Source organism: Cetorhinus maximus, chromosome 4 (assembly GCF_964194155.1).
Source record: "Cetorhinus maximus chromosome 4, sCetMax3.hap1.1, whole genome shotgun sequence".
NCBI classification, from domain to species: domain Eukaryota; kingdom Metazoa; phylum Chordata; class Chondrichthyes; order Lamniformes; family Cetorhinidae; genus Cetorhinus; species Cetorhinus maximus.
In genome coordinates this window covers 109,131,961-109,152,483 of record NC_135882.1, presented here as the reverse complement: position 1 = coordinate 109,152,483, position 20,523 = coordinate 109,131,961, and the positions used below count along the sequence as shown (strand labels likewise).

At 41.9% G+C, this 20,523-nt stretch overlaps 1 protein-coding gene across 2 annotated transcripts in view; it reads right to left on the bottom strand.

Annotated features, from left to right (window-relative positions):
• The window catches only part of greb1l (GREB1 like retinoic acid receptor coactivator), a 410,899-nt gene that overhangs the window by 266,667 nt on the left and 123,709 nt on the right, over positions 1–20,523 (bottom strand). The window contains exon 1 of one of the 2 annotated variants that reach the window (XM_078540620.1): positions 3,956–4,019. The exons of the other annotated variant lie outside the window; for it this stretch is intronic. The gene's annotated coding sequence lies outside the window, so the exon portion shown is untranslated. Of the gene's footprint in view, positions 1–3,955; positions 4,020–20,523 lie in introns of those variants that run through there. 2 annotated transcript variants of the gene reach the window in all.

Here is a 20,523-nt window from a genome sequence, read left to right as displayed (position 1 = left end):
GGCTGGTGGTCGGACTTCTTCCCTCGGGGCCTTTGATCCCGGGGAAGGCCCGCACTGTCACGTAATTCGGCAGGCCTTCACAAAAGGAGGCAACACAGGGCTCTCGCTGGCTCCCCAGCCCACAGGTGAGACCCCCATCACCTATGTTAAATACCATCCAAAGCCTTGCACACCTATTATCCCTGTCTTCAATGGACTCCAGCAAATTGATTTCGGAATTTTCCCTGTTTTCTAGTCCCTCCATAGACTGGACCACATTATGTGCAACTGTTCTTCAGTTCTACAGCCAACCTGGACTCCAGATTATTGCTTTATTCCCTCTCTCCCTTTCATCAACAGAGGCCAATATTTCCAACTATTATATCTATGAAATTCTCTTCAAATTCCACTTTGTTTTGCTACATTTGAGAGATACCTAAAAACACATCACTTCAACCAAGCCTTCAATTCTCCTAACTCTTCAACATTCCTTCACTTCCTGTTTGGTGTCTACCTCTCCAACTGGTAAAGTCCACCCAAATAGTTACTTTCATAAGCTGCTGTTGTTGCTGCCGAGCTTCTCCCTTCCCAAACTTATCACCTAGCAATGAGTTATCCATTTCACCTATTAAAGATAATCCAAACTAATTCACGCAAATTAAAAATATTTCTGACACATGTATTTATACAACAGATATTAACTCCAACTGCAATATGAGTTGGGAAGAACCACAGGGTGTTTTTGCCTTAACTTTGCAAACCCCATGCAGGCTCCCATTGTTTGGCGGTGGGGGGGTGGTGGTGGAGTGGGGGGGATGTCCCTCGTTCAAAAATGTCATCCCAATACACTTTATGTGCATTGACTTTACAAATAGTTAACAAGATCTAGCAAAAATTCTTGTCATACAAATGTTGAAGACTTCATGCATTTTTATTTATTTTAAATGGCAACTCCAGGACAGACAAGTGCTATGAACACTCATCTTTTGTCGAGAGGGTTTGTCATTGATGGTCCCAAGGTATGTTCCTCCCTGAAGCTATCAAGCCACAGTTGAGGTTAAATTTGGTTATTTATTAGCCAGGCCACTAGATTTGAAAAGCACCCCATTATGGCATATGCTGGGGAATGTGGGAATAAAGCAGGAATTGAAACTGAATACCACCTCCAGCTAAAACCAGTCAGCATTGAAGAGGAAGGAAAACAGGGATGGGGGGAAATCACAGAGCAGGCTGCTAATCAATGCTGTTAACTTTGCCTAAATGGGCAGCATGGTGGGCACCAGTTGTTAGAACATATTTTTTCAAACCATAATGCATTTTTGTGTCTAACATTTCACCTTGTCCACAGCCCTAAACCTGATATGCTGAACAATTCACCAGAAGATAATGATATTTTAGTATTTTAATTACAGTGGAAGCCAAGTCCTTTGACCGCTAACCACAGCCCCACTATATTCTTCTTAATATGTTCATCCTTTGTTTTTACTCCTTTTCCACCATTATTTACACTCACTGTAATACAGTCACCAACTTGTAAACCTTTAAGAGATCCTAATCTTCTCAATTTCTCAGCCTTTTGGTGTTGGCCACACAAGGTTCTTTCAATGTCTTGAAGCAGCAAAGTAAAATCAATCCTGGCTAATAAGTCAGAAGTCTGTCATTTTCCCTTTTTCACAATAGATCGGCTGAAGCTCACTTTCTTCATGGTGTTACCTGAAGCTCACATCTGTTTCTAGCTACACAGACTTCAAATTCCCAAGATGCTTGTGGTTTGATGCCATTAATGAATTAAATCTCACAACACAAACTGAGATGTAGAACGATTGGGCTATTCAAGAAAAGGAAATAATGGAAGTATAAACCAATATATGTGCTGCATTTTAGTTTCCAAGAATGCACAGTACAAGCTTCCACTCCTATGGTGTATTTAACATTTGCTACTGTTGCTATACATATGCTAATGAAGATTTAAAACATATTGTTTTAAGTTTTATGAGTTCGGAACTAAATGGTTAATATTATGTAGTTTGCTGGGTTTTCAAACTTTTCTGCTTTAGTGGACTCTGCAGTAAATACACTAAAGGCCTATTTATATTTAGGAATTATATGTGCAGTTGTTTTATCTTTTCCTGAGAGGGCTACAGCAGTTAGGCCATACAAATGGGACGAGCATGCACGACCCATGTTTTGTTCATAAGTAAAATTGCAATCCTATTTATTTTCCTATTTAAAGAGCTTCCCACCTGGAGTGCCAAGTGTCTATTTAAAAGCTTGTCTGAAATTTGATGCAGGCGGGAAAATAGGCATCCAAGTTATCCATCAGATTTTCATCTGCCAGCTGCCCATTCTTTGTTACCAACTGGTACCAATAGTTGAAAATCCTGCCCACAACCAATTTGTTTTGTTAAGGTCAGAGAGTGAAAAATTGAGTTGCTGACCTTCATATGAAGGCTAGCAGCCAAAAAGCAGGCAGCTTCTGCTTTCAGTAGTAACAGTTGTGTTACCAGGAGTATCATGCCTTGATGTTCCCTGAAGCAGTGCCACCTCACTTAATTTTATCATTTTGTTGCTAAAGTCAGGGCTGTCATTGACAGCAGCATGATAAAGTAAATGGGGGATTAGTGGGTAGTGGAAAACATCACTGAGATTATAGTTTATGTTTGTAATATCTTTAATTGTGTCTGAAATTTTAGCAGCACATAAAATCTGTTCTTTAATAAAAGCAATACACTACATTTTTGGAAATCTGAAATAAAAACAAAAAGCGCTGGGAAAACTCAGCAGGTCTGGCAGCATCTGTGGAGAGAGAAACAGAGTTAACGCTTCGAGTCCAGTATGACTTCTTCGGAACTGAGATGTATTATTTATTTGTCCATATACAGTATGGTGGTGGGCTAATACTCAAAATGATGGGATATAGATTTGTACCCACAAACTCTCTGTTGAGTAACCAGTCTTAATGGAATTGCTAATTATACTTCCCCATTGACAGGGAAAAAAACAAAATGGCAGAGGCAGTATTATTGTTCTATTTTCTTCAAATCTTCTAATATCTGGTTCAGATAATATTGTTGGAAGCTTAGAGATGGTAACTCATTTGGTCAGTCACAGCTGATACATGATCTGCAAGGCCATGGAGTGAGAGCCAATTTATTAAAAAACTCAAAGGCTATGGACTAGATATTTCGGAGATAGCATAATAAAATTATCTGGTATATACCTGTAGAGGAGTCAAAAACAGAACTATATTAATGAAGCAAAGTCTCATTAATTAACTTAAGCGCAGGATTGAAGTATGACACTCTTGGGTCTGACAGAACCATATGTTTATGAATCCCTGAGTTATTCACTATAATTAGAAATGTATGCTGTAGAACATATTTTATTCAATGGGCCCAAATACAGTGTTACCATATTGGGGATGGAGGTGCCAATGTAATTTATTGCACAATGTCAGTGTAACCTGACATTGTATTTGATATGATGCAGGATTGAGATTTAACTCTCACACAAGACAACATAAATGTCTCCCGACAGGAGGAGCTAGATGAACGTAAAGTGGTCTTTCTGCAACCCTAACTGATGTTCCTTATGACATTGATTTCTTTAGGAATACACAATTTATTTTTTTAATCCCTGATCTTAATATTATCTCTTGTTTAAGGGACATTAGAGGTTTAAACTAAAAGAATCCATGACAATACTTTTTGGAAAGGTGAATTGTTTCGTATTTTTCCTGTTCCCCATTTTGGTTTTTGCAATATTCCTCATTTATCAGTTCTACATTTATTTTAAATTAACGATCAGCCACGGGTGTGCTCTCTAGTCACTTTTCCCTCCTTTACATGGAAATCTCAAGTATGCTGAGAGTTAATTCAGGAACTGAATATAGAGAGAACTTGAAAGCCTGTATAAATGCTGGCCTTGCCAGCAACACTCATATCTTTTGAATGAATAAAAAAAATCCACCTCTTACCATTGGCATGGAGTGTTGGTGTATCAACATTTTGTTTCACTTGTTAATATTTAATCTGGGTATGCACCAATTGTTCCTCAACTTTGTTTGAATAATCCAACTGATGCAAACATATCCTATTAAAAAAGAGCATTGAGCTATAGTGTAACATTGCTGGGACAGAATCAATAATGCCTAGACATTAAAGAAAGAACAAACTTGCATTTAAAAACATCTTTTAGTCCTCAGGATATCCCAAAGGCCTTCCCAATGAATAAATTACTTTTGAAGTTCTAGCTCATTTCTTATGTTTGCAAACACAGCTATCAACTTGCCAACAGCAAGGTTCCACAAACAGCAGTGAGATAAATAAATAACCGGTTAATCTGCTTTTGTTGGTATTGGTTGAGGGGGGAGTGCCAACAAGAAAACTGGACAAACTCCCTTACTCTTCATTGAACAATGCCATGGGGTATTTTAGATTCATCTGAACAGGAAGCGATGTAGCTTTACTTTAACAAAAGAGGAAAACAGTCACAACCAAAAATTCAGCACTACCTCAGTATTCATTGAAGTTTTACCCTAGATTATGTGCTCGTCCTAAGCAGAAAAAATAAAACTGTTTATTACTGATGGAGTTGCTTCTGGATCTCAACCAAAACCACCATGTTTGGCTCAGCTCATTTAGTTCAACTTGTGTACTGCCAGTACCTGCAATCTGACTTTGTTGCCAAGATAATGAAGCATTCTTTGCAGATGCAATAGGATTACTCCCACCTTCTGTCACTAGGGTATAAAATACCTGAATCACTTTAATTGAGGATGTGCTACTTAGGAATTATATTCAAACTGACTTCCAAAAATAAAAATGTCACAATTCACTGGAACAAAAAAAAACAAAACAGCTTGCATATGGCTCCATAATCCTTCAACCAATAACAGTAAAAACAAAGATTAACTTGTCATTCATTAAGCTGCTATTTGAGTGTCCATGAACTGCGTAGGAATTTCTTTTAACTTACCTTTCACTTCAGTGTGGTTGGTTCAACAAAATCCACCAAAAGAGAACCATATAATTAAAGTAATTAACTAAAAATACAAAAACTATCCCTATTAATGTTTTAGAAAACTAGGAATCTCTGTTTTACCTTCACTATATTAGAGACTTGTAGTTTTTTAAACTTACCATTCACATGGGGAGGACCATTTACTTTGTCATAAAAAAAGTCAAGCAAAGTATACTCCAGTTCACTACAAGCAATATCACGGGAGATCTGCTACTCTAAGATATTTAATGACAGTTGGCTTTATTTTTCTGTGATTAGTGCTGAGGGAACACTTATTGCCTGGGAGCTAAGGTCGTAAAACCAGGCCAGAAACCAATCACACTGGATCTCCAGCCTCCTGATATTCACTGTAACATTAAAAAAATGGAGAAGTTACTTACTGTGGCTAATAGCACTGTGTACAAAGGTCAGCTGAGATGAAGCAGGAGGCATACTATCAGCACAGGAAGGGGTAGTCATGCCCATAAGGCTTCATGTTCCTGTCCCCTCCCAGCCAGGGACATATTTGGGGGTGGGGTGGGGAGAATGCACTCAAAAGAATGGGTGTAGGTGTCAAGTCAACATTTTTGAGAGAGCTTGAGACCTTCAACTAAAGCTTTAATTGAAAGCGCAGAAGACAATTTAATGGATAAATATAATCAAGCTATTCTAAAATATTTAATTCTTTGTTAGCTTGAACAGCAATTTCAGTTTGAGAAAAAAATACATTTTTTTCCAAAATTTTGAGTGACTTTTGGGGACAAGATAATACAGCACCACCTACTGACATGATAGATAATTGCTACAAATGAGTGCTGTCATTTAACATGGGAATTCTCAATAAAGCACTAGCTGGTGACATAGCAAGTAATTATTATATCCAAGTGCAACAAACATTTAACATTGGAAATCCCATAGGAATCTTTTAATAGCCGGTTTCAATGGAGCACACGAAGTATGTAAAAACTTAACTGTTCTTGTTCGTCTTTTGAGGTTAAGATAACCATGTTCATTATCTGGGTGTTTGGTAGGGATCCAATGGGATGTAGGTGACATTTAAGGCTGATCTGCACTAAGAAGGTTCTGCTACCAATAGGACAGGATATTGCAGACGATTGAGTTTGGATGAGTTGCTGGCTCAGGATTACCTCTCCTTGTGTTTTCTCTCCGCCTCTTGCTTTCAAAGGAGGCTGCACCATTTTTTATTTGGTTGTGCCAAGTACAGCGATCCAAGGCAAGCTTCTCCCAGGCTCAAAGCCAATGGCCGGAATTTTCTAGTCCCAGCTGCCGCAGGACTAGAAATTCCCATCCAAAGTCAACGGACCTCTGGCTGGTCTGTCAAATGATTCCCGCCACTGGCGGGGCCGGAAAATCCCAGCCAATATCAACATTCCTAAGTGAAACCTTCGTTTGACTGTCATGAGAACGCACCCTGGACTCAAAATTTCCACAGAAGATTTGCTTTGATGAGCGAGTATCAGGCATTCTGGCTACATGATCAGTCCAACTCAGTTGTGACCGTCTCTATATGGTGTGGATGTTTGGCAAGCCAGCTTCTTTGGGTACCTCAGTGTCTGGTATTTTGTCCTGCCATCTGATCTTCAGAGGCTTCTGAAGGCAGCTCATGTGAAAGTGGTTGAGCTTCTTGGCATGACGCTGGTACACAGTCCAAGTCTCACATACATAGGGCAGAGTGAGCAAGACTATTGCTCTATAGACTGAGTTTCCAACCAAGCTTACACCTCTTCATTCCCAGATTGCTGTTCAAAGTCTGACGAAGGCTACAATTGCTTTGGCAATTCTTGCATGTGTCTCACCGTCAATATTGACAGCTCAAGAGAGTGTGCTGTAAAGTGAACTTATTCACTGATGATAGGTTCTGGTCATGGACCGAAACCCTGGGCTCAAGATAGGGCTTTCCTGGAGCAGGCTAGTACATTAATACATTGTTATGTAAGTCCATCTTGCCGGGTGCTGTACATGTGGGGTTAGCAGATGGGAGTCTGTGGTTAAGTGTCATCTTAAGCTAAAGCACAGTTAAAGAGTGGAGATGATTGAGCTGAGTGGGCAGACATAATTCAGCTTGCTTACTAAAGTCTATATTCTGTCATTATTTTAATTTAATATTGTTGGCCTCTCATCTCCCATCCTCCATAAACCTCAGCTCATCCAAAACTCTGCTGGTCATATCCTAGCTCACATCAAGTCCCATTCACCTATCACCATCGCTGAGCTACATTGTCTCCCAGTCCAGTAATAACTCAATTTTAAACTGATCACCCGCATTTTCAATTCCCTCCATGGCTTCACCCCTCCCATCAATATAGCATCCTCCAGCCCTACAACTCTTCAAGATATCTACACTCCTCTAATTCTGGCCACTTGCATATTCCCGTTTGTAATCACTCCACCATTGATGGCTTTCAGCTGCCTAGGCTCTAAAGTATGAAAATCCCTCCCTAAACCTCTCTGTCTCTTCTTTCCTTCTAAAAGATGCTCCTTAAAACCCATGTCATTGTCCAAGCTTTTGATAATCTGCCCAAATACGTCCTTGCGTGGCTAAGTGGCAATTTATTTTGTGAAGTGCCTTGGAACATTTTACTGCGCTAAAACTGTTTATTCAATTCAAGTTGTTGATGATAGTTTGAGGCTGTATTATTATTTCTAGTTAAAGTGCAAAAGCTATGACAATTTGGAAATCAAAGGTCACAGCACAGTAATTTTTCTGAAGTGCAGGCTCAGGGACTGGGAGGTGCAAAGCATTGCCAGCTGTAGCAAAGGGTGTAAGATTATAGAATAACATGTTGACAAGGCAATCCCTTATTGTTGAAGAAACTGGAAACAGATGTAAGATATATTATGAACTAATCTTTCTTAACACTTCACATTGCAAGTCAAATAGGCTGACTTTCTTAGCTGTCTCTGATGTCTTCATACTACTGTTTCTCTCGACCTCCCTTCTTCTATCTCTTTCTTACAGGTTATACAGTGAATCCAAATGAGAAGTAGGGGGAAAGGGGTTCCAGCTTGGCAGGTAAAATGTGCTAGGCAAGCAAATAGAATAAACATATAAAATAATAATTTATAATAAATTTAACTTGCAAATATGCATCAAGTTTCCCGAATGTGCAGGCCAGTGTCACCCTAGGTTGTTGGTCTGACCACAGGGTCCACTGTAGATTTTCTTCACTTTGTTGGTACTTTATTGCATTTAATGTGTTGTTAAATATTATGAAAACGTTAAACTCAATAAATAATTTCTACCTAAAGAAACATTTTCCTAGACTTGGAAGTGGATGGTCTTGTGCATTTATTTTAGTTGCTTCATTTTCTTTTACTTTAATGATTTTAACATTATTCTGAAATGTAATTCAATTTCTGAAATAATTACAAGGTTCATGCATGATTCATTTTCTTCTTGAAAGGAGGGCGACTTGGTTCAATTATGCAGTACTTTTAACAAAATATTTAATTTACGCAATTAACCAATGCACTTCTAGATTAAATTAAACCCCACAGAAGGAAAATGAAAGTGCCCCTGGATGCACAAGAACTTGAAATTTACTTTTTGTTAGTCAAAATCAGGATGCTGAAGTTGGGAGGACTGGGAAAACTCTCAAGTTACTGCCCATAACAGCAGTGCAAAACTCCGGCAGATGTTTTGGCATATCAAAATACATTAAATGAGATAGTGACAAAGTCAACCTTGGTTAGGCCATGGTGTCCAATTCCAGGGACTGTGTACTCAAATCATGAAACTTGTAATGCAGTGGATGTTCCTGCTTTGCCCTGGCTTATGCTCGTGTGGTTAGAAACAGATATAACTGCCAGAACAATGTGTTTTAATCAGAGACCAGGAGAAAGAATAAAAACATCTACCTCCTTCTGACCCGCAACTGGTAAGAGTAAAATTAAGTGAACGGTACCTTTGTTAAATTAAACGCTGGAAGACAGTTCAAGAACATGAGGAATGTCATCTGATGAGAGTGGTTGAGCCAGCCAAGTAGCCAGCTATCATTTATCAATTGGTACAGCCCACACTTCTCTCATTCTACCAACTAAAACCTCAATGATGTTTGGCGTGTCATAATTGTGCAAAGGCTTTGTTAGAAACTCAACCTACCACAAAATCTTCCAGACATAAGGAAGAGCCATAAGCCCACACAGAGATTTTGACAATACTCATGAACTGGGTATCTCAGGACATTTAACAGGCTGGCTCTGACTGCTAGCTACATTCTTTATTTTCCCAGGCAAAACTCCTTCAGGCAAAAAGGCAATTTTGAGCCAAACAGTGACACACCCATCATTATTATGAGCCCGATCATGTAGATTTAAGGCCCGACTTAGGAAGGATGTTGCCAAAGGCAAAACCAATGACTTGGAGGCTTTCTCTGACCTCCTTTTCAGAATGTTGGCTGACATCCTTGACAAATATTGAACACCTAAGTTGTCCCACATAACATCACCAGGGAGGCAACTGATTGGAAAGCATGTGTTTGTTCAATAGTAATGATAGATAATTCAAAATTTCTACAGCAATCACTGTCCTCGGGATACATACATGTGTGCATGTTTACAGATACACACACACATGCCCACGCACTGTACACAAAGACACTGGGTTAAAAATTAAATAAGGCCCATTAGCAGGCACAGGAAACGTGATGCACAATCACCTCTCAGCTGATGGAAGTGTGGCAGGCAGACAGCATGCACACTTCATGCTATCTGCTCAGCTCCATGACTGTGGCAAGCAACCCAGTGCTGAAAGCAATGCTGAGTGGGTGTACAGTTAACAGAGGGGTAAGGTTCCTGTGAGACTGGCAGCAATTAAAGCTTGCCTGCAGTTTTTAAAGCCTTCCTGCACCTCTTAAAGGGGGGGTGCATTTTCGATCTCTTCAATTCTGCATACAGGAGACTCAGCCTGTCCTTGAATATTGCCAAAACAAAACTCATACCAATGCACACCCGGTCAGCCAAATATTCCATCCCCATATATGTTGAAGGAGAGGCTCTGGAATATGTTGAGCACTTCCCATACCTTGACAGCCACCTCTCTCAGAAGACCACCATTGATGAGGAGATCCAACACCAGATCAGCTGCACCAGCTCAGCCTTCTACAAATCACAGCAGTGACTGTTTGACAACAAAGACCTCCGCTCACCAACAAAAGTCCTAGTGTACAAAGCAGTTATCGTCACCACATGCCTGTAATGCTGAGACACCTGGACTGTGTATCAGCGACACATAAGAGCACTGGAGGAATTCCATCAGCAATGCCTTTGCCATATCCTCTGGATTCAATGGGAGGACCTTCAAACAAACACCATTGTCTTTCTTGAAGCCAATTCCTGAAGCATTCAGGCAAAACTCCTGCAAAATCAACTTTGATGGACTGGACATTCTGTCCGGATGGTTGAAAACTGCTTCCCCTGTCAGGTCCTGTTCTCTCAACTATCAAATGGCTAATGTTCCAGGGCAAAGAAAAGGCTTCAAAGATACTCTGAAGATCTCCCTGAAGTCTAACAGCATTAACATTAATAACTGCAAGGAGGAGCTTGCCACCAATCGTTCAGAATGGCGACAATTTACTCATCAGGCTGCATCATGCTTTGAGTCACAAAGTCTTAATGAGAGGCAGAGTGGTGGGAGAGAAGGAAAGAAAAGGAAGCAAATCTGCACTCCAGATCCCACAGCCTCATGGGACATCCTGCTCCATGTGTCCAAAGGGCTGTGGGTTGAGAATCAGCCTGTTCAATCACATGGGAATCCCTGGCAGAAACTCATGATCCTGAGTAGATGTCATCCTCAAATCAAGGGACAGCCGCCACTCACGATTCTGGCTGAAGTAGGTGTAGAAGTGGCTGGGAAAGGCTTTCTGAGCAAGAAGAAACCAGAAATGAACCAGCAGGGCAGAGAGAGGGCTCCCAGGTTGTCAAATGCAGCGCTACAGGCTTTATCCAGGGAGTGGAAAGGCGGAAAGAGGTCATATTTCTGCAGGAGCCAGGAGGCCCTCCAGACATGTGAAGGCAGTGCAAACAGATAGCCCCGGGGTCAATGCTAGGACCTGGATACAGCTCGGGTTAAGGTTCAATAACTTCAAAGTGGTCAAAGTCAGTGAATATATCTTAAAATGTCCTGTCCTATCAACCACACCGCCAACTGCTTAATGCGCCACAACCTGATGGCCCTCCTGTCAACAATCTCTAGCAATCAGGACTCATGCCTGACATTCATACATGCCACCTCAACCTCACACAGCTACCACTGCTACAAGCCTCACACCCACATACCACAGCTTCCATATAATTCCAGCTATTCAGTTGTGACAGACACATCACCCAAACACCTTGCAATACACTCACTGACGCTCTGCCTTCTGTCTTACAGGACAAGCTGACACATAACAGGAGTGAGGAGCAAAGAACGTCGGAGTCAGGCACAGCTCCATGCCATCACCTCTTAGAGAAAACAGGGCACAGCATTATTGGCCCACCTTTAACTGAGGCAGTGGCAACCAGTATTGATGAAGCTACCTGGGATTACAGTATGTTTCTGCCTTATGCACCTTCTCAAATCCCACAACCTGGTGGATGTATAAGCTGCACCTCTTGCTTTCTGCCCACTCTCACACCCCCACCCTTCCTGCAGCTTGGTTCTCTGGTTGCACACTTATGCTTTCAAAGGGCCAAGGCCCGTGATCTTGTGCCTGGGAATGAAGACCCAGAAGAAGAGTACATGTCTGCGGAAGAATATCATCACTTGCTGTGACAATTTGCAGCCACAAGCCCAGGTACTGGTAATGCGCATATCTTATGGGTGGTATAGAGGCAGGATTTGCACATGGTGAACCACAAGACATGATTGGGCTACAGCAAGGCCAGAGAAAAAGGCTTGTGTGTGTGCCAACTCATCAGAGAGCGAGGTCACAGGTGGGCTCTGCTCTAGATCAGGAATTTGATAAGGTGGGATACAGGAAAAGGCTGACGGACAAGCATGCAAAAATGGTTGGTGCATTGGTAGGTCTGCCAGAGAGCCTGTTGTCTCTATCACGGAGCACGAAGATGTCCCGCTCCAACCTGGCACAGGGCTTAGTCTAGAGGTTGAAGACCATTCTTTCCAGCATGGAAATTGTGGCCAGCTTCAAGAGGGAATTTGTGGCACAGCTGTGATACAGTGTCTGATGGCTAATATCTCAGTTTCTAATGCAGCATTCACAAAAGCCACTCAACATCTGAAAGCAGCAGTTGAAGCTCAAACTAAGGTCATGAGATCTCTCTGTCTCTTTGTTGTTATGCAGCTCCAGCTTGGTGTCATGCAGGCCCAACTGGGCATTCAGGATCAGCAATCCAGTCCAGCAGATTGCTAAAATTGCTGAGGCTACACTTTCATGTTTGGCAAGTTGTAGAGGATGCAGCAGATCTCCACAAATTGTGAAATACACTCTGGCGCATACTAAAAGGCTCCCCATGGCAGTTGAAGCAGTGGAACCCCTGTTTCAGGACACTGATGGTTTGCTCCGTGAAGTTCCTAGTAGGAGCATGGCCGTCATTGTAGGAGCGCTGTGCACATGGGTGTTGGAGTGGTGTCATTATCCATGCACAGTGGGTAGTCGTCATCGAGCAGCCACCCTCTAGTTCAACGTGGTGGCTTAAAGATGACATGAACAGCAGTAGCGCAGGATTAAAGCATCATGACTGCTGTCAAGATCGTGGGAATTCACCAACATGATGGTTTGGGCATATTCACACACCAATGGAACGTTTTGTGGTTCTAATACATTGCTCCATAGGACCACATGTGTGCAGTCGAAGACTCCCTGCACCACTGGAAAACCTGCTAGCCTGGTAAAGCACTTGCTCACATATCCTGCTTCTCACTGCTTATAGAGAAGACAATGAAGTCCCCTCTCCTTGGTAACCTTTCAGAAGCAGCAATGCATGACGAACTAAATGTTGGCAATGTCACTGGCCCCAGCCTGGAAGGATACACTGGTATAGAAATTGAGGTGATAGTGACCTTGACAGCCATTGGTAGTGCCATCCTCGCTCTGCTCTGTGGCAGCTGGCCCAATTCACAGAGTTTCAAGAGCCATCTCCTTGGTGAAGCATAGCCATCGCAGACACTGCTCCACTGCTCTCTGGAGACCGCAGATGGTTAAGGGTTGAGGTTTCTCCTCCTCCTCACTCTGTGAACAACTTTTCCTCCCTGCTGCCTCTACCCCATTTCCACATCATGCTACAGTCCAAGAGGAACTGTAACTATGGTCCCATGGGTGGCAGCAAATTTTCTGGCCAGAGGCCTTTCAAATCCACAACATTCCTGTCAAAATTCCAGCACCACTTTCTTCCGACTGGAACTATGTTTGTCAACTCCTCCGACGGCACAGTATGCAGTACTTCCACCAACTCTCCAATAGCAAAACAAAGTCAAAAGCACCTAAAAGTTGCATGGTGATCATTTTAAATAGCGTGAGTGGGGCAGTCCCTGCATTCAGCTGCATGTGTTGAAGACAGGGCGCTAACAGGACCTGCTAGGTCCAAAATGGTAAGTCGTGCATGAAATCAGTGTTAGACAATGACTGACTGCACATTGTGCCTGCTCTACATGCTTCCAACACACTTATGGAATGCACCATTATCGCTCTTCAAAAGATGGCGATCAGTGTGGGCTGTGGACTCCTGAATTTTTTTTGTCCCAATCTCGTCACAATGAAACTAGCAGTGCTGCCGTGCCACACTTTGGAGCCACACACTTTTCTACAAGTGTGCGAAATGGGTACAAGTGATGCCAGTAAGTGTTTTCAGTTTTATTTTAAAAACCGTCAACCTGAGCAGTTTTGCTTGGCAGTTTTTGTCAGTGGTGGTTTGCCATTTCCTTCCACTCTTGGGGATAGGGCGAGGAATTAGGTGCCAAGTCTAGCTTAGACAGAACAGGAATCAAACCTACGGTGTTGGCATTATTCCAAACTACATTCCAGCCATCTAGCCAACTGAATTAACTACCACCCTCTCCACATTTAAGGAAGGATAAATTTGCATTGGAGGCGGGTGCAGCAAAGGTTCACTGGATTGGTTCCTACAAACATACGAACAAGGAGCAGGAGTAGGCCACTTGAGCCTGCTCCGCAATTTAATTAGATCGTGGCTGGTCTGATAGTAACCTCAAGTCTGCATTTCACCCTCCCCGATGACCTATCACCCCCTTGCTTACCAAGAATCTATCCACCTCTGCCTTAAAAATATTCAAAGACTATGCTACCACTGCCTTTTCAGGAACAGAGTTCCAAAGGCTCACGACGCTCAGAGAGAAAATATTTCGCCTCATCTCCGTTTTAAATGGGCGACCCACTATTTTTAAACAGTGATCCCTAGTTCTAGATTCTCCCACAAGAGGAAACATCCTCTCCACATCCAACCTGTCAAGACCCCTCAGGATCTTACACGTCTCAATCAAGTCACCTCTTAGTCTTCTGAACTCCAGCGGATACAAGCCTAGCCTGTCCAACCTTTCCTTATAAGACAACCCGCCCATTCCAGGTATTAGTCTGATAAACCTTCTCTGAACTGCTTTCAATGCCTTTATATCCTTCCTTAAATAAGGTGACCAATATTGTACACAGTATTCCAGATGTGGTCTCACTAGTGTTCTGTATAACTGAAGCATAACCTTCCTACTTTTGTATTCAATTCCCTCCACAATAAATGATAACATCCTATTAGCTTTCCTAATTACCTGCTGTACCTGCATATTAGCCTTTTGCGATTCATGCACTAGGGCACCCAGATCCCTTTGAATCTCAGATGAGTTGAAAAAGCTGTCCGACGATGAGAGGCTGAGAAAATTGAGCCTTTATTCCCGAGTACAGGAGAATGATCTCATTGAAACATACAAGCTTCTGAAGCAGCTTGACATGGTAGACACTGAGAGATTGTGTCCCCTGGCTGGGGAATCTAGAACACAGAGGCATAGTTTTCTGGATGAGGGGATGATCATTTAGAAATGATCGAGGCTAGGAATTTTACCACAACGGCTGAGGTCTCGCTGCCAGGACTAGAAAGTGAGAGGTGACCCCACTTTGGCTGGCAGCAGAATGCAGGGAGGCATATATATTATTAGCAGTGACAAATTAAGTGGCCATCCTATGGTTGCAAACTCCCCATTCAACATAGGCATCTCTTGCATCTTAAGTATCGCCACCTTGGGTCAGAACTCTCCTGTTCTAATCTTTAACTATGGAGTTTTGTGTCTAAAATTCTCTCTCTCTACACACATTTTAACATTATACACATTTTAGCAATAATCTTATCACATACAATACACACCATAATCCCTTCTCCATAATTCAATCAAAATTCAAATGTCCAACATATTGTGATCCCAGGTTCTTGATCCAATGATGATGGCATTTAAAGAGATGGAGAGATTATGTCCAAAACTTTGACATACCAAAAGTTTATAAGTCCCCTTTATGCAGATATGAGTTATTTAAATGAACAGTCAAACTCTAGATATAAACATACAAACTATGAGTAGGAGGACGACACTCGGTCCTTTGAGCCTGCTCCGCCATTCAATGAGGTCATGGCTGATCTGATTGTAACTTCAACTCCACATTCCCTCCTACCCCGATAACCTGTCATCCCCTGCTTAACAAGAATCTACCTACCTCTGCCTTAAAAATATTTAAAGACTCTGGTTCCACTGCATTTTGAGGAAGACTGTTCCAAACACTCATGAGAGAAAAAAATTCTCTTCATCTCTGCCTTAAATGGACAATCCCTTATTTTTAAACAGTGGCCCCCAGTTCTAGGTTCTGCCACAAGGGGAAACATCCCTTCCACATCCACCCTGCCAAGACGCCTCAGGATCTTATATGTTTTAATCAAGTCACCTCTTACTCTTCTAAACTCCAGCGGATACATTTGTAAGTCTGCCCAACCTTTCCTCATAAGACAACCTGCCCATTCCTGATGTTAGTCTAGTAAACCTTCTCTAAACTGCTTCCAATGCATTTACATCTTCCTTAAATAAGGAGACCAATACTGTACATAGTATTCCAGATGTGGTCTCACTAATGCCCACTATAACTGAAACATAGCCTCCCTACTTTAATATTCAATTCCCCTCACAATAAACAACATTCTATATATAAGCTTTCCTAATTACTTGGGCCAGAATATTGCCGTCAGCGTGCGGAGGCGGGCCCAACACGCCGACACATAAAATGATGTGAGATGATGTCAGCGTGTGTCCCGACATCATCGCGCATCATTTTGATATTGCGTTCAGTGGGTGCACGCCCGCCGAACTGTCAAAGGCGTATTAAGGCCATTGAGAAAGTAATTTACCTCATTAAAAATGCTGCCCATCCAACTTAAGGCTGGCGGGCAGGCGAAAAGCCCAAGCAGCCTTCGCGTTTTCCAGAAAATTTCATCCACAGGCAGGATGAGGCTTCTGAAGGTTTTATAAAATTAATAAATAAGTTTGGTAAACTTGACAAACATGTCCCAGCTCATGTGACACTGTCACATGAGGGGACGTTTAAATAATTTTTTACTTGAATTTTTAAAAACTTTTGTTGTCTATTTAATCTCCCTGAGGCAGCTCCGTGCCTCAGGGAGATTGCTGCGCTCTTTCATGTGCATGCGCGCCTTAATTGGCCCGCCCACGTAAAATGGTGGCACGCAGCCGACTGCAGGCGGTGATCGGCTCTGCGACCTCCTCTGCCCGCTCCCACGCAGCCTGCCCAAGATTCAGCCCTTGATGTACCTGCGATACTAACCTTCTGAAATTCATGCATTAGGACACCCAAATCTCTCTGCATCTCAGGGCTCTGCAATCTCTCACCATTTGGATTTATTCATCCTGCCAAAATGGACAATTTCACATTTCCCACATTATACTCCATCTGCCAGATCTTTGCCACTCACTTCACCTATCTAAATCCCTTCTGTAGCCTCCTTATGTCCCCTTCACAACTTACTTTCCTAGCTATCTTTGTCATCAGCAAATTTAGCAACCACACCTTCAGTCGCTTCATCCAAGTCATTTGTATAAACTGCAAAAAGTTGAAGCCCCAGCAGTGATCCCTGTGGCACATCATTCATAACATCTTGCTGACCAGAAAATGACCCATTCATGCCTACTGTTTCCTGTTGGTTAGCCAATCTTCTATCCATGCCAATATGTCACCCCTACATCATGAGCTTTTATTTTAAGCGTCTGAAATTATGTTGTTCCTTCCTGCAACATGAACATTTTTTAAAGTAATTGGTTGCAGCATCAGACTCCGAGGAAACAAATGGGGATTCTCAGTCCCAAATTTCTCAAAAAACACTAGTGGATCCATGTAAACCACAGTCTCTTTGGACATTTCCAGAAAATTATATTACAAACTGTTGCAGAGCCAAAACATGACTTAATGCTTTCTTTTCAACCGTGGAGTACTTTTCTTGACAAAGGTAATGTTTTCTCCAAAAAAAAATCTAACTGGATGGTCGATGTTAGCATCATCATCTTGAAACAAAATGGCGCCTGTGCCCACATCGTTGGCATCAATTGCTATCTTGAATGGTTTGTTGAAATTTGGAGCAGCCAACACAGGATCCTTTAAAACATCTTTTAATCTCGCGAAGGTAGCCTGACAAGACTCAATCCAATCATATTTGACTTTCTTCTTTAATATGTTTGTCAATGGAGAGGCTATTGTGCTGAAATTCAGGGCAAACTGTCTGTAAAATACATATATTCTGAGGTACTGCAGTATCTCATTTGAGTTTAGGAACAGGAAAGTCCATAATCGCTTTTAGCTTCTTTGGGTAACTCAATCTTGCCCCATGATATGTCCCAAATAAGTGACCTTGGCCTTGTCAAAATCACTTTGCACCAAATTTATCACTAAGTCAGCTTTTTGTCACCCCCTGAATAATTTACTGAGGTGTTTCACATGGTCTTTCCAAGTGTTGCTATAGACCAATAAATTGTCAATATACAGTAAAATCCCCCCATTAGCGGAGCTAATGTTCCCACAAATTCTCACAAAGGATGAAATCACAAAAGGCAAACATATTTTATAATAGGAGTGAATTAGATAGGTTCCAGCCATTGCAAAATTAATTGCCTGCTGTACATTTGAGCTTTACTCTTCCAGATGTGGAAACCTCTCCAAATTTTACCTATCTCTCCTGAGCAGTGACATCCCTCAAATTCACACCCCAAACACAAGAAAAAACATGTCCATGACCACAGTCATCACAAACAAAAACTCCATTACCACAACATGGAATTAGAGTCAACTTTACCCAGCATATAATTGTTCTGCCAGTATGTTAATTAGCAGCTTGGTTTTGAGCTTATTTACATTTCATAAAGAAGCTCAATGCACTTTTAACCCTTTCACCCAAACAAATCTATATTTCTGTTTCAATAAATTAAAACCTGCAAAGCATTAATCCATGAAGTAGCTCACCAGCTGACTGCCCACCTCCCCTCCCCCCACAATCTATACTGTGTTTTCAAATTCAACCTCTGACTATCTAGGAAGTCAAACTCTTGCTTTTAGGTTTTTTCCCACAGTTGTGATCCCTTGAACACAATAAACAGGGATTTTAAAATGAATCTCAATAGAAATCTTTCCAATTGCTGAAGATATTTTGGGACCAATACAGCGGATGAGCGAAGGTTTGGGCCATGATGAGTGATCGGTTGTATAAACACCTTCACATGGGTAAACAAATTTGCAAAAGAAGAGGACATGAACGGCAAGAGCTTACTGTAACACAGCTCAATAGTCCACTAATAACTTGATTTGTTAGCTTTTGAAAAATAGCTGGTGCATTCTTCATTCTAAATGGCATTACCTTACATTGATATGGGCCGTCTGGTGTTACAAAAACAGTAATTTCCTTGGCTTACTCTGTTAATGACTCACTTCCTCAGTATATAAGAAGGAATCTTCCTGAACAATTACATCTACTACTGTAGGTTTGGTGGGAACACTTTGCAACTGCACTATTGCTATGATTTTATTACTGATTTCTTTTGCTGATGCAGTCTTTTCTGAAGGCCCCTTAGACATTCCTACTACTGCAAGTACGGGCAGAATTTTTTTGCTGAGCAGGTGCGTGCCCAACTCGCTCGAGTGTAAAATGACACGCAATGGCATCGGGCGAGCATCCCGGTGTCATCGCGCACTCATGCGATATTTCGGTCGGCGAGCACACACAGGAGTTGGCCTAATTAAAAGGCCTATAAAGACCATTAACAATCCAATTGATTTAAATTTTTTGCTGCCCATCCAACTTAATGGTTGGCAGGTAGGCAAAAAAATGGCCTTTGCATTTTTTGCGAAACCTCATCCACGGGCGGGATGAGGTTTCGATTCGTCATTAAGAAATTTTTTAAAATTTCATCCTAATTTCTAACATGTTCCTGCTCGTGTGACAGAGTCATATAAGCAAGGACATGTTTGTTAACATATTAAAAATCTTTATTTTTTATTTTCAAAACTGTTCACCTCCCTCTGTGCCTCATGGAGCTTTTCCAGCGCACTCTTGTGAGGATGCGCGAAGTCCATGCTCACTCTCTCCCCCCCCCCTCCCCCCAATACAGGCAGCACTGCAGCATGCGTTTCACACTGGGTGGGCTTTAATTGACCCCCCCACCCCCCCAGTATGAAGTTGCAATCCGGCCCCTGACCGCCCCCGCCGAGCGAGGGCAAAATTCTGCCTTAGTGTTCCTTTAAGCTTCCAACAATTCACTTTTGCATATCCCAGTTTACCACAATGAAAACATACAGATTGGTTTACATCACTTATATCTTCAACATTATCATCCTTATTAACCATAATGGCCTCAGCCTTTCTCTTAAAGCCACAACCTTTTCCAAATTTCCAATTCCTCCAAATCCTTTGTGGGCTCATAAATGACGATGTAAAGCTCCCTAGCTGTCTATATGAGATAACATATCCATCGGCTAAAACTTATTTTAGAAACTTTCCAATCCTCCTAATAGCTACTGGATTGCTATTCCTAAATTCTTCTAGGATCATGGCTTCCCTCATGTTCAAAAGTCTCAGCTAATTTCACTGAACGATGCCACCGGTCCCACAACATGGCTTTCTCTCTAGCATATTCCATAAATGTCTGGTTCTGTTTCCTTTCCCTACAGTCCGAAACCTTAATTGATAGGCCTCAAGAAACAACTCATAAATGTCAAGAGCCACATTTTTAAGTGTCTCATAATCCGAAGATTACGCTTCCAAAAGATTTAGATAAATGTCCATAGCCTTTCCTACCAAAACACTTGGCAAAATAAGAGTCCATGGGCTGGGTCGTCACGCAGTTGGGGAGACTACATGGAGATGTAAAATCGGCAGCCATGACTCAATTCCAGGATTCCAGGCCCTATTCCTGGTGCCCCAATTTTTACCAGTACAAGTTAAGGGTTCAGACTGGTTCCGGTCGCAAGCCTGCACCCTGCACTCCCGACCTGGCCAGCTCTAATGCTGGGATAGGCATATCCTAGCCCTCTGCAA